The sequence below is a fragment of the Ambystoma mexicanum genome, chromosome 7p (genome assembly GCF_040938575.1).
Source record: "Ambystoma mexicanum isolate Mex_15411 chromosome 7p, UKY_AmexF1_1, whole genome shotgun sequence".
Taxonomy (NCBI): domain Eukaryota; kingdom Metazoa; phylum Chordata; class Amphibia; order Caudata; family Ambystomatidae; genus Ambystoma; species Ambystoma mexicanum.
In genome coordinates this window covers 41,943,155-41,966,384 of record NC_090939.1, presented here as the reverse complement: position 1 = coordinate 41,966,384, position 23,230 = coordinate 41,943,155, and the positions used below count along the sequence as shown (strand labels likewise).

The following is a 23,230-nucleotide window of genomic DNA, read 5'->3' as shown; positions in this document are numbered from 1 at the left end:
GCCATGGATAGGGTGGCCACTTCCATTGTCCCCCCAGAAAGGCTGATGGAGCGACTAGAGCAGGCAACCGACTCCATCTGCCAGTCACACAGGGAGGACATGTTGGGGTCCAACAGGGACAGGCGGGCGGCACTGGCGACTCTGCAGGAGGCCATCTCCATTGAGTCCCAGGGCCACAGGGAAGCCCTGAGGCAGGAGCTCCTTCACCTCAGGACGACTCTTGTTGAGCTTGAGGCTTCAACACACCAAAGGACAGAACAGCAGCTGGAGCGTCTCACCCGTACGCTCTCAGCTGAGATGCAGGCAACGAGGGCGGAGGTCCGGGCATCCCGTGAGTTGTTGCATGGGGACCTCCGCACACTCATCCTCTAGAACCAGACCTACCACACCCGCATGCTTGCAGCCATGGAGGAGCAGACTAGGGCCTTGCGTGGGCTGCCTCCCATAGTGCAACCACCTCCGGATGCAGCTGCACAGGGTGATAATAGCGACAGCAGTGATACTCCCACAATAGGGTAGCCGTGTGGGCCATGAGCCCATGGAGGTGTTTTATCTTCCCAGGATCCACGCAGGTGGGTTCTGGTGTGCATCCTGTCCTCGGACCTCCTGGGTGGCCTCCCCAACCCCCCCGGGCCCATCAATGGCCATTTTGATTGTTTCTTATTTTTATTTTTATTTTGATTTCTTTTATTCCCAATTTTTTTGGGACGATCTGTTGGCTTCCGTGGTTCCTGTGGGCATACGCTGCATTGTGGCTGGGCACATGCAGGCTTGTAATGTATTTGGTTCAGATGCTTGGGTTTGAGTCACACACACCCCTCCTGCTTCCCGTTTCCATGGGCTTGCAAAGGGTGTGCCCAAGTGACAGTGAATTACACAGTGACGTTGGACTCCCATGAGCTGTGTGGCCAGTCTGTAGTCAATACTGTGTATACATTCCTAGTGCATATTGCTGTTGTGTTGTACACTGCATGTTGCATTGATGTGTAACTCTTCTTCTGTGTCTACCTCCCAATTTGCAGGTCCCTTCCTCATGTCCACACAAGGACCTCTAGTCTGGAGATGGGGTCCATGTTGGCAGCAGTGCACCTACAACTCTACATGGCGACAACACTGCACAGTTGGTAGTGGTGGGAGTGCAGGCATTTCCAGGTGGTGAGACTACTAATATGTAACATTTGTGATGTCATGTTAATGGTAGTACGTGCTCAAGTATGTTGTTGGTCCGGCATTGCTGTGAGCATTTCAGGTGTTGCAGGTTTCTAATAGTGCCACTGTACATAGTGAGACTGATGTCATGGTGTGGGGATTACTTTGTTTACCTGCAATTAGCATGACATGGCACGGTGTGTCGTGTGGCGGTGCTGGGGTTGGGTTGGCTGACATGGCACTGTCCTCTTGTTGCATTTTGCAAGTGGGTATTCATTTTAGCTGCTTCAATGTGTAACTTCACAAATCTACATTGGTGGTGTCTGTGTGGGTAGGGATGCACACATTGTGACACTTCCAGGTGAACAATCTCAGGCTGACATGGTATTCCCGGTTCATTCTCCAGACATTCAGGATCAGTGTCAGGTTGAGTCATCATTGATTGTCAGATGGAATGTGCCAGGGCAGTGTGCACTGCACAGGGGTGTGATTTCTATGTGAAGTAATTAGCCACTAGCTGTGTACGGGCTGCCTCCCCCCGTGCCCTTTCCCCTCCCATGCGCAGCGGCTGTGCATGTGGTTGGGGATGTGGGGCCACCACCATGTCCACGGCCAGGCCCCGGCGTGTGGCAACGTTGTGCAGGACACATGCTGCCACTATGATCCTGCACACTACTGGGGGAGCGTATAACAGCTGCCCGCCAGAACGGTCAAGGGAGCAAAAGCGTGACTTTAGCACTCCAAATGTGCGCTCCACTATGCCCCTGGTTGTAATGTGGGCTGTGTTATATCTTAACTGGGGTGGCGTGGTGGGGTTCCAAATTGGCGTCCTCATGTGTGGGCTGAGAGGGTAGGCACTGTCCCCTGTGGAGGTGGTGATTGGTATCATTGGTGGGGTTGTGACCTTGCTCAGTATCCAACATGCATGCATGTGCAGTGGCATACATACTCACCAAGCAGCTATGTATCGCCATGCCGCCCAGCTTCTAGGTCCCGGCTTAGGGTGGACATTCGGTAAATGAAGCTGTCGTGGGTGGAGTCGGGATAGTTGGCATATACTGAGGTGATGATTCCCTTGGCATTACATGCTACCTGCACGTTGATGGAATGCCAGTGCTTGCGGTTCCTATAGATGTGCTCAGATGCCCTGGGGGGACGTAGAGCCACATGGGTGCAGTCGATGGCACCTAGCACTTTGGGGAATCGTGCCACAGCGTAAAAATCCAGGGCGGCAGCATGCCTTTCTGCAGGTCTTCTGGGCAGGTATATGTGCCTGCGGACTGATGGGCGTGCAGTGATGATGTTCAAGACCTGGTGTAGGCAGGGTGACTGGGTGGCCTGTGACACCCCACCCACTATGGCACTTGTCCGCTGAAATGATCCAGTGGCTAAGAAGTGCAGTACATTGAGGACCTTCTCCAGGGGGCTGAGTGCTTGGGAGCACAGGGTGGGTGATGTGAGGTCATCCTCCCACTCACTCACCAGGTCCAGTATAATGTGTGGTGGAAACCTGTACCTCCCATACACCTGGTCATCAGGCATCCCGAAAAGGCTGGTTCTGGGTGTGAATATTCTGGCCCTGACTATCATCCTCCTCCTCCTTTGGTAGCCCACTGCCACTGCTGCTAGGAACGGTATGTTCATCCTGGCGTCTGAGCTTGTTATTGTTAAAGTCTGCAAATTTATGCTTTGCGCGTGTTCTAGGCGAGCGTGTGACCCGCGCACCCCTGGAATCCAGTTCCCAGTCCAATAGCGTGTGGAAATTCACACGCACCACGGGATACAGGTTCGCTGACGTACTTGCGTGTGTAAGTGCCCGCGCACCCATTAAATACACGTACATAGGCCAATCGCATGTACGCGCACTTTTGTCCAATTACACGCGATGACACTCTGACGTGCAGTATTTCCACGTGTGCCCCGTCATCACGTGCTGAGTGGGGAACACCCGTGCGGGTCACGTCACAGACGCGCTTACGCGCTGAGGGACTCTGGTCCAATAGAATCGCATATGCGTGCTGACGCGCTTACGCGCTAAGGGCCTTTCCTCGGATTTCAGGCTGACGTGCAGGATTTTCACGTGCCAAATCACTCCGTATCAAGCTGGCCACGCAAAAACACACGGAAGACCACGCTCCTGCCCAGAAGGCCGAGTTACTGCCCCCCAGTGCCCCGAGCAGCCTCCCACGTGCCATCTGCTATTGCCTGCCTGCCTGCCTGCCTGCTGCCACCGTGCCCTGCCATTTGGTGCCTGCACATCAGCCATCTGCAGGGGTCCAGTTTCTGTGTCCACCCCTGCTGGAACTGAAGACTCCCGACTGGGATTACATCGCTCCACAGCCCAGCCCCAGGACCCAGTTGCCCACCCACACCTGCCTCTGGGGTTGCCATGTCGGGCACTTCCACATCTGGCACCAGTGGCAACCCCAGGCCAGAGGGGCAGAGGGGCACCAGCTTCACTGTCACCGAAGTTGGTGTCCTGGTGGAGCATGTCCTGGGGCAGTATGATGCCCTCTTTGGATCGTCCCGCGCCAGCAAGGAAGGACGGCAGAGGATCTGGGCCGACTGTGTGGTTGCCATCAACGCGGAGGGTGTGGCAACCCGCGACGTCCTGAAGATCAAGAAGCGCTGGGAGGACTTGAGGTCCAGGACCCTTGTGAAGGCCCGGCGCCTCGTGGAGGGGGGCCGGGGCCGCATGAGTTCCATCCAGATGAGGGTCCTGGAACGCGTATGCCCAGCGCTCCACGCCCAGATCCTTGAGAGGGAGGCCCGTCTGGAGTTGAGCGGTAAGTGTCCAAGCATTACTGTGTGAGACAGGGCATGTTGCGGTGTGCTGGTTCTATGATACTTGCCTGTATGTGTGCCATAGGCCATGTATGCATGTATGTGTGCAGGGACATCATGGTAATGCATGTGCAACCAGTGATGTGTGATCCACATGGTTGTTGCATGTGTTGAAATGCCGCATGGGGAGCCCTATGCAGATTTTGAACATGAGAGCATGCCAGTCTCTGTACCTGGACATGGGTGGGGGTGAGGGATGGGTGCTGATGCCAGGTACATATATGGTAGCCATGTCTGTGTGCCTGACCTGCGTGTCTGTGACTTGTGCATGCCATGGATGCATGACACATGTGTGTGACAATGCACAGATTCAGTGAAGCAGCCAAATTACCCTTGTATCCGCTGTGTTTGGTGTGTTTGGGGCCAGATGGATGTGACTGAGGTGAAGTGTGTGCATGTGATAGGCATGAGCCATGATGCATGTGAGTTACATATCATTGAATGTTTCAAGAGTCCATTGGACATGCATGGAAATGTCCATGGCATGCACCATGCCTGTTACTGTGTGTGTTTTGCCTGGACTGACCCATGTGTTGTGGAGGGACATGATGGAAGTGTACTTTGACAGTGGTGCTCATCTGCTATTGCTTCCTGTCTAGGGGACCATTATACAGTGCCCTGATGCTTGTGTTCTTTGTCTCCCTCTACGCAGCGGCTAGTGAAGAAGAGGGCGGAGACGGCGCTGTGGAGCAAGGTGGCGGGGTTGCCCCCACGGCTGCAGCGGAAGGGGTGGGTGAGCCCCCACAGGGGCCTGCTACGGTGGGAGACGGTGAGGAGCCATCCAGGTTGGTGGTTTGCACAGAGGAGGAGGAGGCCGCCACTGGGGCACACATGGGGCCTGGTGGGGGCATCCCTGCTGGTGCAAGTGGTGCAGTCCAGGGCCAGGGGCAGGAGGCAGCACAGGTCACCGTGGAGGGGCCTGTGCATGTCGCTGTCCCTGACCCTGTGAGTGCACCACCATGCACCAGCAGGGATGCCCCGTCCCAGGCCTGTCCGCAGGTAGAGGGGATGTCCATGTCACCTGACTCCCCTCCACCTGCGAACGTGGGAACCCCTGGCCGTGCGGAGAAGGTCCTGATTGGGGTCGCGATGCGCACGGCTGTGATTCGTGATGCCGTGCGTGCTTCCCGGGAGGAGCACGCACGTCATCACGAAGTGCACCGTGCCGACGTGGCCCAATTGGGATCGGCCATGTTCGGGGGTTTCCTGCATGTGTTGGCCAATGTGGCGGCCCTCTCCTCCTCTGTGCAGGCTATCCACCAGTCGTTCCCCTTGCCGTCTTCCAGCCCAGATGCCACCAGGGCCCCCTGTGGACCTGCCCCGACCAATGCAGCTAGCTCGGTGGGGATCCCATCCCTGCCACAGTTGGGAGTCGGAGGTCCAGCAGGGGTGGACAACACAGCAACTGGACCCCAGCAGATGGAAGATGTGACAGCATCATCAGGCAGGGCACGTGCACGACGGCGTCGCTGGTTTCCATCAGCCTGGATGCCGTCGTGCTGGCAGAGGCAGTGGCGTCGGAGGCAGCAGCGGGCTCGACATGGGAGGCATCATGGCTCGGGGCCATCAAGATCAGAGGGGCAGGCATCGGCCGGAGGGCAGGGCAACCCTGGGATGGTGGTGTCTTCCGTGTGGGAGGAGTTGGTCCAGCGGATAGGTGCGGAGCGGCAGCGGGCGGAAGAGGAGCGGCCCGCCATGGTCAGGGCGGAGTTCTCCATGCGTCGGGCGTTGAGGCGGGCTGAGTGCCTCGAGGAAACTCGCAGGGAGTTTGAGCTGAACATGGGGTTATCCCTGCGAGACCTCGGGGCCAGGACAGAGTCCCGCCTCCAGGACATCGACATGGAGTTCGATGATGCCCTGGCCAGCAACATCAACAAGTGAGCCGCAGGACTTGCCCGCTGCCTTTGTATATAGTTATATAGTTAGTTAGTGTTAGGTTTCCTTTATTTGTTTTTATTAATTTGGACCGCTCGGACAATGGCCACTTTTTTGTATATATTTTTTTCATTAGGTAGTAGTAGGTTTCCTTTATGGTGTTGGGCTCATGGACCCTGGTACATTCCTGTATTTAGTTTGTTTTTTGAAGGAAAATTTTCTTTTTTTCATTATTGTGTTCACCATGTGGAAATGGTTTTTCATTCTTTTGCTTCTACTTGATATTGCTTTGGTCAACATTTGTTTTTTTATTCCTTTTTCGTTTTTTGATTTTTACTTTTGTTCTCCAACATGGACCATTTATTTTGTTATCCACATAGTTGTATGTTTGATTTGTTTACTTATTTTTAATCTTTAATACATTTTTTCTTTTTACTTCCACTTGTCTTATTTTGTCTTTGGTTTCATACATGTCATTATATGGGTTTTGACATTCACTTGCAGCCATTGTGTATGTGTGTGTGACGGACATGTGTTCATTTACATACTTGCCATTGGGGTTGTGTCATGTAATTGCATTCACTATGTGGGTGGATGCAATCCTTGCCTGGGTGTTTGTGCTGGGTATGCTGCCCATTACTGGCTTGATTGTGTATCGTCAGGACCTGGGGGCAGGGGGACATGGGTGGGGGCCTGGTGGAGGGTGACCCTGCACTGCTGGGGTGTGGGGGTGGTGGGTGACATGAGTGGGGGCCTGGTGGAGGCTGCCCCTGCACTGCTGGGGTGTGGGGGTGGTGGGAGACATGAGTGGGGGCCTGGTGGAGGGTGCCCCTGGTGGCTGGGGTGTGGGGGTGGTGGGAGACATGAGTTGGACATGGGTGGGGGCCTGCTGGCAGGTGCCCCACAGTGCTGGGGGTTGGGGGTGGTGGGTGACATGAGTGGGGGCCTGGTGGAGGCTGCCCCTGCACTGCTGGGGTGTGGGGGTGGTGGGAGACATGAGTGGGGGCCTGGTGGAGGGTGACCCTGCACTGCTGGGGTGTGGGGGTGGTGGGAGACATGAGTGGGGGCCTGGTGGAGGCTGCCCCTGCACTGCTGGGGTGTGGGGGTGGTGGGAGACATGAGTGGGGGCCTGGTGGAGGGTGCCCCTGGTGGCTGGGGTGTGGGGGTGGTGGGAGACATGAGTGGGGGCCTGGTGGAGGGTGCCCCTGGTGGCTGGGGGGTGGGGGTGGTGGGAGACATGAGTGGGGGCCTGGTGGAGGGTGCCCCTGGTGGCTGGGGGGTGGGGGTGGTGGGAGACATGAGTTGGACATGGGTGGGGGCCTGCAGGCAGGTGCCCCACAGTGCTGGGGGGTGGGGGCGGTGGGAGACATGAGTGGGGGCCTGGTGGAGGGTGACCCTGCACTGCTGGTGTGTGGGGGTGGTGGGAGACATGAGTGGGGGCCTGGTGGAGGCTGCCCCTGCACTGCTGGGGTGTGGGGGTGGTGGGAGACATGAGTGGGGGCCTGGTGGAGGGTGACCCTGCACTGCTGGGGTGTGGGGGTGGTGGGAGACATGAGTGGGGGCCTGGTGGACGGTGCCCTTGCACTGCTGCGGTGTGGTGGTGGTGGGAGACATGCGTGGGGGCCTGGTGGAGGGTGCCCCTGGTGGCTGGGGTGTGGGGGATCCTGCACACTACTGGGGGAGCGTATAACAGCTGCCCGCCAGAACGGTCAAGGGAGCAAAAGCGTGACTTTAGCACTCCAAATGTGCGCTCCACTATGCCCCTGGTTGTAATGTGGGCTGTGTTATATCTTAACTGGGGTGGCGTGGTGGGGTTCCAAATTGGCGTCCTCATGTGTGGGCTGAGAGGGTAGGCACTGTCCCCTGTGGAGGTGGTGATTGGTATCATTGGTGGGGTTGTGACCTTGCTCAGTATCCAACATGCATGCATGTGCAGTGGCATACATACTCACCAAGCAGCTATGTATCGCCATGCCGCCCAGCTTCTAGGTCCCGGCTTAGGGTGGACATTCGGTAAATGAAGCTGTCGTGGGTGGAGTCGGGATAGTTGGCATATACTGAGGTGATGATTCCCTTGGCATTACATGCTACCTGCACGTTGATGGAATGCCAGTGCTTGCGGTTCCTATAGATGTGCTCAGATGCCCTGGGGGGACGTAGAGCCACATGGGTGCAGTCGATGGCACCTAGCACTTTGGGGAATCGTGCCACAGCGTAAAAATCCAGGGCGGCAGCATGCCTTTCTGCAGGTCTTCTGGGCAGGTATATGTGCCTGCGGACTGATGGGCGTGCAGTGATGATGTTCAAGACCTGGTGTAGGCAGGGTGACTGGGTGGCCTGTGACACCCCACCCACTATGGCACTTGTCCGCTGAAATGATCCAGTGGCTAAGAAGTGCAGTACATTGAGGACCTTCTCCAGGGGGCTGAGTGCTTGGGAGCACAGGGTGGGTGATGTGAGGTCATCCTCCCACTCACTCACCAGGTCCAGTATAATGTGTGGTGGAAACCTGTACCTCCCATACACCTGGTCATCAGGCATCCCGAAAAGGCTGGTTCTGGGTGTGAATATTCTGGCCCTGACTATCATCCTCCTCCTCCTTTGGTAGCCCACTGCCACTGCTGCTAGGAACGGTATGTTCATCCTGGCGTCTGAGCTTGTTATTGTTAAAGTCTGCAAATTTATGCTTTGCGCGTGTTCTAGGCGAGCGTGTGACCCGCGCACCCCTGGAATCCAGTTCCCAGTCCAATAGCGTGTGGAAATTCACACGCACCACGGGATACAGGTTCGCTGACGTACTTGCGTGTGTAAGTGCCCGCGCACCCATTAAATACACGTACATAGGCCAATCGCATGTACGCGCACTTTTGTCCAATTACACGCGATGACACTCTGACGTGCAGTATTTCCACGTGTGCCCCGTCATCACGTGCTGAGTGGGGAACACCCGTGCGGGTCACGTCACAGACGCGCTTACGCGCTGAGGGACTCTGGTCCAATAGAATCGCATATGCGTGCTGACGCGCTTACGCGCTAAGGGCCTTTCCTCGGATTTCAGGCTGACGTGCAGGATTTTCACGTGCCAAATCACTCCGTATCAAGCTGGCCACGCAAAAACACACGGAAGACCACGCTCCTGCCCAGAAGGCCGAGTTACTGCCCCCCAGTGCCCCGAGCAGCCTCCCACGTGCCATCTGCTATTGCCTGCCTGCCTGCCTGCCTGCTGCCACCGTGCCCTGCCATTTGGTGCCTGCACATCAGCCATCTGCAGGGGTCCAGTTTCTGTGTCCACCCCTGCTGGAACTGAAGACTCCCGACTGGGATTACATCGCTCCACAGCCCAGCCCCAGGACCCAGTTGCCCACCCACACCTGCCTCTGGGGTTGCCATGTCGGGCACTTCCACATCTGGCACCAGTGGCAACCCCAGGCCAGAGGGGCAGAGGGGCACCAGCTTCACTGTCACCGAAGTTGGTGTCCTGGTGGAGCATGTCCTGGGGCAGTATGATGCCCTCTTTGGATCGTCCCGCGCCAGCAAGGAAGGACGGCAGAGGATCTGGGCCGACTGTGTGGTTGCCATCAACGCGGAGGGTGTGGCAACCCGCGACGTCCTGAAGATCAAGAAGCGCTGGGAGGACTTGAGGTCCAGGACCCTTGTGAAGGCCCGGCGCCTCGTGGAGGGGGGCCGGGGCCGCATGAGTTCCATCCAGATGAGGGTCCTGGAACGCGTATGCCCAGCGCTCCACGCCCAGATCCTTGAGAGGGAGGCCCGTCTGGAGTTGAGCGGTAAGTGTCCAAGCATTACTGTGTGAGACAGGGCATGTTGCGGTGTGCTGGTTCTATGATACTTGCCTGTATGTGTGCCATAGGCCATGTATGCATGTATGTGTGCAGGGACATCATGGTAATGCATGTGCAACCAGTGATGTGTGATCCACATGGTTGTTGCATGTGTTGAAATGCCGCATGGGGAGCCCTATGCAGATTTTGAACATGAGAGCATGCCAGTCTCTGTACCTGGACATGGGTGGGGGTGAGGGATGGGTGCTGATGCCAGGTACATATATGGTAGCCATGTCTGTGTGCCTGACCTGCGTGTCTGTGACTTGTGCATGCCATGGATGCATGACACATGTGTGTGACAATGCACAGATTCAGTGAAGCAGCCAAATTACCCTTGTATCCGCTGTGTTTGGTGTGTTTGGGGCCAGATGGATGTGACTGAGGTGAAGTGTGTGCATGTGATAGGCATGAGCCATGATGCATGTGAGTTACATATCATTGAATGTTTCAAGAGTCCATTGGACATGCATGGAAATGTCCATGGCATGCACCATGCCTGTTACTGTGTGTGTTTTGCCTGGACTGACCCATGTGTTGTGGAGGGACATGATGGAAGTGTACTTTGACAGTGGTGCTCATCTGCTATTGCTTCCTGTCTAGGGGACCATTATACAGTGCCCTGATGCTTGTGTTCTTTGTCTCCCTCTACGCAGCGGCTAGTGAAGAAGAGGGCGGAGACGGCGCTGTGGAGCAAGGTGGCGGGGTTGCCCCCACGGCTGCAGCGGAAGGGGTGGGTGAGCCCCCACAGGGGCCTGCTACGGTGGGAGACGGTGAGGAGCCATCCAGGTTGGTGGTTTGCACAGAGGAGGAGGAGGCCGCCACTGGGGCACACATGGGGCCTGGTGGGGGCATCCCTGCTGGTGCAAGTGGTGCAGTCCAGGGCCAGGGGCAGGAGGCAGCACAGGTCACCGTGGAGGGGCCTGTGCATGTCGCTGTCCCTGACCCTGTGAGTGCACCACCATGCACCAGCAGGGATGCCCCGTCCCAGGCCTGTCCGCAGGTAGAGGGGATGTCCATGTCACCTGACTCCCCTCCACCTGCGAACGTGGGAACCCCTGGCCGTGCGGAGAAGGTCCTGATTGGGGTCGCGATGCGCACGGCTGTGATTCGTGATGCCGTGCGTGCTTCCCGGGAGGAGCACGCACGTCATCACGAAGTGCACCGTGCCGACGTGGCCCAATTGGGATCGGCCATGTTCGGGGGTTTCCTGCATGTGTTGGCCAATGTGGCGGCCCTCTCCTCCTCTGTGCAGGCTATCCACCAGTCGTTCCCCTTGCCGTCTTCCAGCCCAGATGCCACCAGGGCCCCCTGTGGACCTGCCCCGACCAATGCAGCCAGCTCGGTGGGGATCCCATCCCTGCCACAGTTGGGAGTCGGAGGTCCAGCAGGGGTGGACAACACAGCAACTGGACCCCAGCAGATGGAAGATGTGACAGCATCATCAGGCAGGGCACGTGCACGACGGCGTCGCTGGTTTCCATCAGCCTGGATGCCGTCGTGCTGGCAGAGGCAGTGGCGTCGGAGGCAGCAGCGGGCTCGACATGGGAGGCATCATGGCTCGGGGCCATCAAGATCAGAGGGGCAGGCATCGGCCGGAGGGCAGGGCAACCCTGGGATGGTGGTGTCTTCCGTGTGGGAGGAGTTGGTCCAGCGGATAGGTGCGGAGCGGCAGCGGGCGGAAGAGGAGCGGCCCGCCATGGTCAGGGCGGAGTTCTCCATGCGTCGGGCGTTGAGGCGGGCTGAGTGCCTCGAGGAAACTCGCAGGGAGTTTGAGCTGAACATGGGGTTATCCCTGCGAGACCTCGGGGCCAGGACAGAGTCCCGCCTCCAGGACATCGACATGGAGTTCGATGATGCCCTGGCCAGCAACATCAACAAGTGAGCCGCAGGACTTGCCCGCTGCCTTTGTATATAGTTATATAGTTAGTTAGTGTTAGGTTTCCTTTATTTGTTTTTATTAATTTGGACCGCTCGGACAATGGCCACTTTTTTGTATATATTTTTTTCATTAGGTAGTAGTAGGTTTCCTTTATGGTGTTGGGCTCATGGACCCTGGTACATTCCTGTATTTAGTTTGTTTTTTGAAGGAAAATTTTCTTTTTTTCATTATTGTGTTCACCATGTGGAAATGGTTTTTCATTCTTTTGCTTCTACTTGATATTGCTTTGGTCAACATTTGTTTTTTTATTCCTTTTTCGTTTTTTGATTTTTACTTTTGTTCTCCAACATGGACCATTTATTTTGTTATCCACATAGTTGTATGTTTGATTTGTTTACTTATTTTTAATCTTTAATACATTTTTTCTTTTTACTTCCACTTGTCTTATTTTGTCTTTGGTTTCATACATGTCATTATATGGGTTTTGACATTCACTTGCAGCCATTGTGTATGTGTGTGTGACGGACATGTGTTCATTTACATACTTGCCATTGGGGTTGTGTCATGTAATTGCATTCACTATGTGGGTGGATGCAATCCTTGCCTGGGTGTTTGTGCTGGGTATGCTGCCCATTACTGGCTTGATTGTGTATCGTCAGGACCTGGGGGCAGGGGGACATGGGTGGGGGCCTGGTGGAGGGTGACCCTGCACTGCTGGGGTGTGGGGGTGGTGGGTGACATGAGTGGGGGCCTGGTGGAGGCTGCCCCTGCACTGCTGGGGTGTGGGGGTGGTGGGAGACATGAGTGGGGGCCTGGTGGAGGGTGCCCCTGGTGGCTGGGGTGTGGGGGTGGTGGGAGACATGAGTTGGACATGGGTGGGGGCCTGCTGGCAGGTGCCCCACAGTGCTGGGGGTTGGGGGTGGTGGGTGACATGAGTGGGGGCCTGGTGGAGGCTGCCCCTGCACTGCTGGGGTGTGGGGGTGGTGGGAGACATGAGTGGGGGCCTGGTGGAGGGTGACCCTGCACTGCTGGGGTGTGGGGGTGGTGGGAGACATGAGTGGGGGCCTGGTGGAGGCTGCCCCTGCACTGCTGGGGTGTGGGGGTGGTGGGAGACATGAGTGGGGGCCTGGTGGAGGGTGCCCCTGGTGGCTGGGGTGTGGGGGTGGTGGGAGACATGAGTGGGGGCCTGGTGGAGGGTGCCCCTGGTGGCTGGGGGGTGGGGGTGGTGGGAGACATGAGTGGGGGCCTGGTGGAGGGTGCCCCTGGTGGCTGGGGGGTGGGGGTGGTGGGAGACATGAGTTGGACATGGGTGGGGGCCTGCAGGCAGGTGCCCCACAGTGCTGGGGGGTGGGGGCGGTGGGAGACATGAGTGGGGGCCTGGTGGAGGGTGACCCTGCACTGCTGGTGTGTGGGGGTGGTGGGAGACATGAGTGGGGGCCTGGTGGAGGCTGCCCCTGCACTGCTGGGGTGTGGGGGTGGTGGGAGACATGAGTGGGGGCCTGGTGGAGGGTGACCCTGCACTGCTGGGGTGTGGGGGTGGTGGGAGACATGAGTGGGGGCCTGGTGGACGGTGCCCTTGCACTGCTGCGGTGTGGTGGTGGTGGGAGACATGCGTGGGGGCCTGGTGGAGGGTGCCCCTGGTGGCTGGGGTGTGGGGGTGGTGGGAGACATGAGTTGGACATGGGTGGGGGCCTGCTGGCAGGTGCCCCACAGTGCTGGGGGGTGGGGGTGGTGGGTGACATGAGTGGGGGCCTGGTGGAGGCTGCCCCTGCACTGCTGGGGTGTGGGGGTGGTGGGAGACATGAGTGGGGGCCTGGTGGAGGGTGCCCCTGGTGGCTGGGGTGTGGGGGTGGTGGGAGACATGAGTGGGGGCCTGGTGGAGGGTGCCCCTGGTGGCTGGGGGGTGGGGGTGGTGGGAGACATGAGTGGGGGCCTGGTGGAGGGTGCCCCTGGTGGCTGGGGGGTGGGGGTGGTGGGAGACATGAGTGGGGGCCTGGTGGAGGGTGCCCCTGGTGGCTGGGGGGTGGGGGTGGTGGGAGACATGAGTTGGACATGGGTGGGGGCCTGCTGGCAGGTGCCCCACAGTGCTGGGGGGTGGGGGTGGTGGGTGACATGAGTGGGGGCCTGGTGGAGGCTGCCCCTGCACTGCTGGGGTGTGGGGGTGGTGGGAGACATGAGTGGGGGCCTGGTGGAGGGTGACCCTGCACGGCTGGGGTGTGGGGGTGGTGGGAGACATGAGTGGGGGCCTGGTGGACGGTGCCCCTGCACTGCTGGGGTGTGGGGGTGGTGGGAGACATGAGTGGGGGCCTGGTGGAGGGTGCCCCTGGTGGCTGGGGTGTGGGGGTGGTGGGAGACATGAGTGGGGGCCTGGTAGACGGTGCCCCTGCACTGCTGGGGTGTGGGGGTGGTGGGAGACATGAGTTGGACATGTGTGGGGGCCTGCTGGCAGGTGCCCCACAGTGCTGGGGGGTGAGGGTGGTGGGTGACATGAGTGGGGGCCTGGTGGAGGGTGCCCCTGGTGGCTGGGGTGTGGGGGTGGTGGGAGACATGAGTGGGGGCCTGGTGGAGGGTGCCCCTGGTGGCTGGGGGGTGGGGGTGGTGGGTGACATGAGTGGGGGCCTGGTGGAGGGTGCCCCTGGTGGCTGGGGTGTGGGGGTGGTGGGAGACATGAGTTGGACATGGGTGGGGGCCTGCTGGCAGGTGCCCCACAGTGCTGGGGGGTGGGGGTGCAAGGGGACATGAGTTGGTGTTCATTAGTTCAAGGAGACATGTGCCTTTGCTGGGGGGCATGCCCATCTTGGGTGGGCTGCCTGCGGGACATGACCAGGGATGCAGGGTAGTCCCCTGTGGTGTGGGCTGCCTGCAGGGGCCGTGAAGGGTGTACAGGGTACACCTGGGAGGACCCACACTGTCAAATCACATGTGGAACTTTCCGCGCACCCCTGAAATACACACGCCCAGGCTATTCGCGTGTGGAACTTCCCGCGCACCCCTGAAATACACGCGCCCAGGCTATTCGCGTGTGGAACTTCCCGCGCACCCCTGAAATACACGCACCCAGGCTATTCGCGTGTGGAACTCCCCGCGCACCCCTGAAATACACGCGCACCCAGGCTATTCGCGTGTGGAACTTCCCGCGCACCCCTGAAATACACGCGCCCAGGCTATTCGCGTGTGGAACTTCCCGCGCACCCCTGATATACACGCACTCAGGCTATTCACGTGTGGAACTCCCCGCGCACCCCTGAAATACACGCGCACCCAGGCTATTCGCGTGTGGAACTTCCCGCGCACCCCTGAAATACACGCACCCAGGCTATTCGCGTGTGGAACTCCCCGCGCACCCCTGAAATACACGCGCACCCAGGCTATTCGCGTGTGGAACTTCCCGCGCACCCCTGTAATACACGCGCCCAGGCTATTCGCATGTGGAACTTCCCGCGCACCCCTGAAATACACGCGCCCAGGCTATTCGCGTGTGGAACTTCCCGTGCACCCCTCAAATACACGCGTCCAGGCTATTCGCGTGTGGAACTTCCCGCGCACCCCTGGAATACACGTAGCCCGCTCCCCCAGGCCCGATCGCGTGAGGAACTTCACGCGAACCCCTGTAATACACGTAGCCCGCAACCCCAGGCCCGATCGCGTGAGGAACTTCACGCGAACCCCTGTAATACACGTAGCCCGCTACCCCAGGCCCCAATCGCGTGAGGAACTTCACGTGAACCCCTGTAATACACGTAGCCCGCTCCCCCAGGCCCGATCGCGTGTGAAACTTCACGCGAACCCCTGAAATACATGTAGCACGCTCCCCCAGGCCCGATCGCGTGTGAAACTTCACGTGAACCCCTGAAATACACGTAGCACGCTCACCCAGGCCCGATCGCGTGAGAAACTTCACGCGAACCCCTGAAATACACGTAGCCCGCTCCCCCAGACCCGATCGCGTGAATAACTTCACGCGAACCCCTGTGATGCACGTACCCTGCTGAAATCGGGTGTCCGTGTTTGTGGGTACCCCTTTGCACGTCATTTTTCCTGGAGGGCCACAGTATGGGACATTCATCATGGCAGTATATAGGTGCTATTTGTTGGCGCACCTTTTGGCGCACATTTCTTACAGCCGCAGAGACGCTACCGCCTGCTTTCTTGTGGCGGTCGTGTTTGTGCCTGTGGGCTGGTTTGAGCGTGCGCTTTTTCCCCCTATTCTATTCCATGAATGCGTGTTGTAGGCGAGCATGTGGGCGTTCCGCGCACTTGTGCCCTGTACTTCCCCCGTGACGCCCACGTTTTGGCAAGTTGTTCCCCATTCCGAGTGTTACGCCCGTGTTCCGCCTACTTTTGTTGCGTGCGCCGCGCTATGTGCGAATTTCGCTGTGGCCTGTGCGATTTTCGCTGTGACCTGGCGCACGCTGTTAGATGGCCTGTGCGCCAACGTGCGCCGCGCACTTTTTTATCGCACATACGCTGGTTTTCTCGCGCACGGCCTTCCATGAATCGACGTGCGCTGCTTTTCGTGCGATTTTCGCAATTGCACTGCGATTTTCGCTATTCCACTGCGATTCGCACGTTTTTGCCCACTTGCGCCGCGCTAATTATTCCATGAATCGGCCTGTAAGTATTAATACAATATTTACCCTGAATCATTCCTGGAGGACTCCTGAGCAAAGACTGATAAAAATACTATATCTCCATTCCAACTATCTGTGTTATTCCGAGATTATTGGCCCTTAAGGTAAAGAGTACATGGTGAAAGTAAGAATGAGAAGGATATATTTTATTTATTTTAATTTAACTGTATTCTGTTGAGATTCAATGAAAAATGATGTTTAAATGTTTTTTACATTTATTATTGTTATTTGAATGTTATGATTTCAATGTTAGGATTTGATGGATATTATGCTATTAGTATGATATTGTATTGTTTTATATTTGTACAATATATGTGTAAAGTTTGTTTTTAAAACTAAATCACATTAAATATTAAATGTAATTTGTTGATAGCACCCAAACCTGGAAGAGGCGCCAGGTTACATTAGTTGGAAAAACACAGTTGAAGTAGAACAGTTGCTGGGTTACATTATACATTGGTAAAAACAAGACAGTTGAAAATAGAACAGTTGCTGGGTTACATAATTAGTACGGTTGCAGCAGCAATGGTAAGTAGGATACAGTTAGGCGTATTTGTTGAACAGAATGGTTTTGAGGTTTTTATGTTGGTCCACTTATACTGGCTAAGGAACTGCAAGGAGAGCCAGGGTTTTATATGTGCTTTTCCAAGACTTATTCCATACCAAAGCTCAGTGTGTCTCCACACACCAAAGACTTGTTAGAAGCTAACATAACAAAACGCATCATTGTGCCTATTGGCTGTCCACCACCATGTAAATTAAAAATATGTGCAAAAAAAGAAAAAAGGTTTAATTCAGTCCCCAAACTTTAGAAATGAACAAGCAAAAATGCAATTTAAAAGTGAATAACGTATTGGCATGGCTCCGTCAAAGGACTGGACCAGGAGTGGTTAGAAACTCTGACTTGAAGATGCTTCGTAGACTGGAGATAGACAATTGGTGCACCTGCGGAAATAGGGATTGTGTAATAGTAGGATGTGGGGCCAGTAATTTGCCATATTTCCTAAAGGCTCTTCCAATTTGAAACTCATAGTGGATTAGATTTTCTGCCCTTTTAACTGGTTTAAAAATGTCCTTGCTAGTATGAAGACCTATGGTGTTATGTTATTTTTGTTTGTTTGGTTCTATGTTTTGTGTAGCGCCCCGATGCCTGCGGGCTTTGGATGATTAATAAATAAATAAATAAATAAATAAATAAAGAGCATGTCAGACTCTTGCTGAGACCAGACCTGAGATCTCTGGCTCTGTTCATGTCCCCTGGGTGTCCCCTGGGTGAAGGGCCACAGCTAAATGAAAAGGTACTAATACTATCACCTACTGCCCCACAATAATGTGACCCGCGCACAAGAACACCAGTGGGTAGAGTTCCAAGGGGGCAGACTGGGCAGGAACGGAATTCAGTAAAATAACTCACATACTTCAAGATTATAGGGAGGGACACTATATGCAAGAGAATGAAGGAAGCTATTTTATAGTAGAATGTTTATAGTGTTTCCCTATTAAAAGGCGGCTAAATCTTGCAAGAAGGTTGTGAAGGAAAGCAAAGGAAAGTTAATGTAACTTCATCACAAAGGCCTTGGTGAGCGTTTGGTTTAGCAGCACGATTGATGGCAGCATCCTTTACATTAGAATGCTTGCAATAATTAAACAACTTTTGACATTATGTTGTTGCTTTCATATGTGAACATATTTAAAACTGTAGCTGAATATTGCAGTTTGACTTGAAGAGCGAGCATAATACACTCAAGAAAAGCAAAAGACTGATGCTGTGTCATGTCATCCATTTCATGCAGTGTCGCATTTGAGGCATGGGACGCAGCACAACCTGGCATCCAGCATCTACAACCCCTTATCCTGCACAGCCCTGCCCTGCCTTCCTGTGATCAACAGACTGCAGCTGCCATAGGGGGCCAAAAGGTCCCTGTGATAGGTCATCATACCTGACTATCATGAACTACCAAGCCTATAAGCTGAACACGCTTATACTCCTGGCTACATAGTGTAATTTGGCAGCATTTGCCTGTTTTATGGCCATTTTGATGTTTGCAAGCTGTGCTCTCCAGAACTGATTCTGCCATTGCATATGTGTGTGCGGTTTCTAGTTGCTAAGGTAGTTATCAATATACAGACTTTGTTGTGAAGCTCTGTTCCTCTGCCGTGTTCTGTTTGTCATGTTTGTCAAAATCTGCAAAAGTCTCATGTGCCATGATCTCAGAAATGGTCTCAGATAGAACCTTAAACATTGGGAGAGAGAGAGGGGACGTGGTCCTGACACTTGCTCAAGATGTGCCCCCAATATGTGCAAAAGGCATGTACTTAACGGTGGTACATAGGAGGTTACTGCGGCTATGGCATGTTATTCTATTGCTGTTCCACTTGTTTTTATTTGATTTTCATGTATTTTCTTGTTATTGGAATGTTCTTGTACAGTACACTATCAGTGAAGACAAGACCCCTGATAGCATTTATTTTATTTCCGGGTGTTTACTTTGCTGTTTATTGATGTGTTCTTTCTTATTTGTTCATTTGTTTCATTTTGTTTCTTGTCATTTATTATCTTGTCACTTGTTTTTTTCATACCGCTGTTAGCATTTCAGACCTTTTCTTTAAAAGTCTTTAAGGATGATATAACACATTAATAGTCTTGCTTCTGCTCTATGTTATGTGATGCAGAACAAAATGTTTTCCGTGATCCGGAAAAATCAATTTGCACCCTTCAATTCATTTAGTGTGTTGGACTGCAGTAAAAGGTGCAGACGCCTGAATTCAAACCCAGATTTGTAGGATCAGATTCCCCCTTTTCCATAATGAAAAACTCTTGCCAAAGCATGAAAACTAAAAGAAACTGTATATTATATACTGCAGATCCTGAACCCCAATTAATCACGCCCAAATAACAAATGTTTTGTACCTTTTTTAACAAAATGCTATAATTGTGGTATAAAAACACAGTACATGGCAAAAGAGATGCAAGAAAAATAGCGTGGCAACATCAATCCACCTCTCTTCCCTTCCCATCTGCTCTCCCATTTCTATTCTATCCACTTCCCCAGTCAGCTTCCATCAGCTTCCCCTGACCTCCATTCCCATTTACCACCACTCTGACCAACCCCCACTGTGATTCCTTGGCCTGGCTGGCTGGGAGAATAGAGGATGATGGGGCCCCCAGTCAGCTTCCATCAGCTCCCCCTGACCTCCATTCCCATTTACCACCACTCCGACCAACCCCCACTGTGATTCCCTGGCCTGGCTGGGAGAATAGAGGATGATGCCCCCCCCAGTCAGCTTCCATCAGCTCCCCCTGACCTCCATTCCCATTTACCACCACTTCGACCAACCCCCACTGTGATTCCTTGGCCTGGCTGGGAGAATAGAGGATGGTGGCCCCCCCTAGTCAGCTTCCATCAGCTCCCCCTGACCTCCATTCCCATTTACCACCACTCTGACCAACCCCCATTGGATTCCTTGGCCTGGTTGGGAGAATAGAGGATGAGGGGGCCCCCCTAGTCAGCTTCCATCAGCTCCCTCTGTGCCCCATTCCCATTTACCACCACTCTGACCAACCCCCACTGGATTCCTTGTCCTAGCTGGGAGAATAGACAATGAGGGGGCCCCCCCAGTCAGCTTCCATCAGCTCCCTGTGATGGGGCTTTATAATAGGACAGGTTGAAGCACATTTTTTAGCCTGGAGGCATGAGAGCCAGAGCAGGGGAAATAGGGTCAGAAGGCAGACGTTGCACCAATTTTCCCTGATCCGAAGGGGACAACTAGATCACAGCACCTATTCAAAAGCCATGACTTCCTGTAGCTGCTAATGGTGTGACTCTGCCTGTATCGCCAGAAGCAGACGCCCTTTCACTGCAAGGTCTCCAAAGACACTGGGCCTCATTACACGGTAGGCGGTAAGGGTTTACCGATACCTGTAAGGGCATTGGTACCGGTAAACCCTTACCGCCTTACTACGAGGTCCCTTTGCGGGTTGGATACTTTAACGCCTGCTTTTGGCAGGTGTTAAAAACCAACCCGCAAAGGGACCAAGGTGCTAATTACGGTACCGCAATTTGCGGTACCGTAATTAGTGCCTTCCTCATTCCCATTATGCCCTATGGGGCAAAAATGGGAATGGGGAAGGGCAATGGAGGAAGGGGGAATTAGCGCCTTCCCAACCTTGGAATAGGGTGGTAATTCCCCTTTCCTCCAAGGTGGTGCTGGTAATTTACCGGCATGGACCAAGATGTATTAGCACCTTGGTTCACAGCCTAACGTGTAATGAGGCCCACTGTGCCAAAAATACCATAGAATATTCACACAGGACATCAGGCAACTGTCTTGGTTCCATCTACCCAAACTGGGAAGCTGTGGGGACGGCCCTGCCCTGGTTCCTGCAACTGCACTACCAAAGTCACTTTCTCAGTCCTTCATCCGTGGCAGGCTCCTCTCCGGTGCAACTTCTTCACACTTTCTTCAATATTCGTTATTCCTTGCGGTCTTTCCAAGCCGGCCTCATCCGTAGAAGCTGAATTCTGTGCCAGAGGACAATGTCGGAACCCTACATCAATGACTACCACCAACTGGAGCCAACTCGCCTTTTGGCTCCTCTGGCCTCAAGCATGGACCTGGGAATCACTGGATCAAGAGTAACCGCTTTGCCCAAGAGTCTCAGGGTCCCTCCTGCAGGGATGTGCAGTCACTGCGCCCTGATTGGTCACTGAGCAATGTGTATAGGAACCACATCAGTAAACAGAGGACTGCAGAGCTGCTTTTTCGCCCCCCAGGGTACTGCTGTCCTGACCGTCCGGTGCTGCTGGTGAGTCTTTCCTTGTAGATTTCTTCATCCCTGGGCCTCTTCATCTTCACTGGACTCTTGAAAGCTTCCCTCCACTGGAACTCCAAGAACTGCTCCTTAGGACACTTTCACACAAAGGTAACTCTTTCTTGGCAACGACTGCCCACATCTGCCCTACAGGTCTATACTTGAACTTGCCAGATGTTACAGATGGCCCTGATAACTCACAAGCCGGGAAGAAAGTTTAAGAGTTTTTATTTACAACTTTTTCAACTATTTGTGATGAGCGGATGGAGGTTGTAGCAAAGTCTGAAGAGGGGGTTATTCTAGCTGGTTCTTCATCCTCCCGTGGGTTCCCTATTGCCCAAGGTTTGCGTAAACACTAATGATGGCTAACCTCTCTACCGTGGAGGGAATAAAGGCCACAGCCTTGTCTATCTCATTCCCCCCGGGATTGACTAAGGGTACCCTAACTCTAGTGTTCCCAAACAATGGTCTTAATGATTTCAGATGGTGTCTTCATGTTCTCAATCACTCTTCCCATCACCCTCTTCCCTTATTGGGACCTTGTTCCACCTGATCTTGAGGCCCAACCTAATGTTGCCTTTTCCCCCGGTGTAAGGCTAAATAAGCCCTTTTTAGCTCTGCCCCCCTTTTGGTGCATGGCAAACCCAACAGTCTGTTATCTTCTTTACTAGATCTCTGGTCAGCTTACCACTAAATTGAAGCTGTAGTGAGTAATGCTTCTGGTGTAAAGTAGGAGCAGAACCTCAGAAGCTTTAGGGAAGTCACCGGCTCTCTCTTGTGGACAGCTCACCACTCAATTGAAGCTGCGGTGAGTAATGCTTCTGGTGTAGAGTAGGTGCAGAACCTCAGAAGCTTTAGGGAAGTCACCGGCTCTCTCTAGTGGTCAGCTCACCGCTCAATTGAAGCTACGGTGAGCAATGCTTCTGGTGTACAGTAGGTGGCAGAACCTCAGAAGCTTTAGGGAAGTCACTGGCTCTCTCTCGTGGTCAGCTCACCACTCAATTGAAGCTGCAGTGAGTAATGCTTCTGGTTTAGAGTAGGTGGCAGAACCTCAGAAGCTTTAGAGAAGTCACCGGCTCTCTCTAGTAGTCAGCTGACCACTCAATTGAAGCTGCGGTGAGTAATGCTTCTGGTGTACAGTAGGTGCAGAACCTCAGAAACTTTAGGGACGTCACTGGCTCTCTCTGGTGGTCAGCTCACCGCTCAATTGAAGCTGCGGTGAGTAATGCTTCTTGTGTAGAGTAGGTGGCAGAACCTCAGAAACTTTAGAGAAGTCACCAGCTCTCTCTCGTGGTCAGCTCACTGCTCAATTGAAGCTGCGGTGAGTAATGCTTCTGGTTTAGAGTAGGTGGCAGAACCTCAGAAGCTTTAGAGAAGTCACCGGCTCTCTCTCGTGGTCAGCTCACCGCTCAATTGAAGCTGCAGTGAGTAATGCTTCTGGTGTAGAGTAGGTGGCAGAACCTCAGAAGCTTTAGGGAAGTCACTGGCTCTCTCTAGTGGTCTGCTGCCTCGCTCTGTATTTCTTCATTCACAGAGCCTTCATCACCCCCCTGAAATTATCCAAATATAAGGCCGGTGCAGGTAGTAAGTGTTGGTCATGTGGTGGGGCCCCTGCTTCCTACAAACATACGTTTCTTGACTGTCCCTTTGTATTTAAGTTTTGCAATGAGGTATGGAGATTTCTTAAGCTAATCTTTATGGTCAATGTCCTAGGTAGCCGTGCTGTCAATGATATTAATTTACATTCTTCTGCCAAGCTTTATGATCTGTTCATTGTTCCTGCTCTAAAGCTCATCAATGTCAATTGGAAATACTCGCAAAATATCTCCATTAAAGGATGGTGGAACACGATCTGCCATGTGCAAAGAATTGACCTTTGTATGGCTTCTTACCTCGATGCTATACCCAAGTATAATGCCAAATGGCTCATTTCATTCGTTAGCTAGACTACTTTAGTATGTCCTCTCATGGTTCATGAGCTGTTTATTTTTTACCTGCTACAGTGATCAGTGCATTTACTTTCCCTTTATATTTGATTATCAGTTTTCTTTTGTTTTATGTATCAATGATTCCAAGCATGACATTGTTTTACGTCCCCTTCCCCTTCCTCCTTCCCACTGTTCTCTTGTGTGTCCCCCTGTCCCTTCCCCTGTTTGTCTTCGTCTCATGAATTCCCCTTGGCTTGCAGATGTTGGTG

At 54.0% G+C, this 23,230-nt stretch overlaps 1 protein-coding gene across 3 annotated transcripts in view; it reads left to right on the top strand.

The window, feature by feature from the left end:
• Nucleotides 1-22,904, top strand: part of LOC138525662 (uncharacterized) — a 589,674-nt gene extending 566,770 nt beyond the window's left edge. For all 3 annotated transcript variants that reach the window (XR_011283400.1, XM_069635730.1, XM_069635731.1), the window contains one exon: nt 18,014-22,904. The gene's annotated coding sequence lies outside the window, so the exon portion shown is untranslated. The remainder of the gene's footprint in view (nt 1-18,013) is intronic.
• The last annotated feature ends 326 nt before the right edge of the window (nt 22,905-23,230 follow it).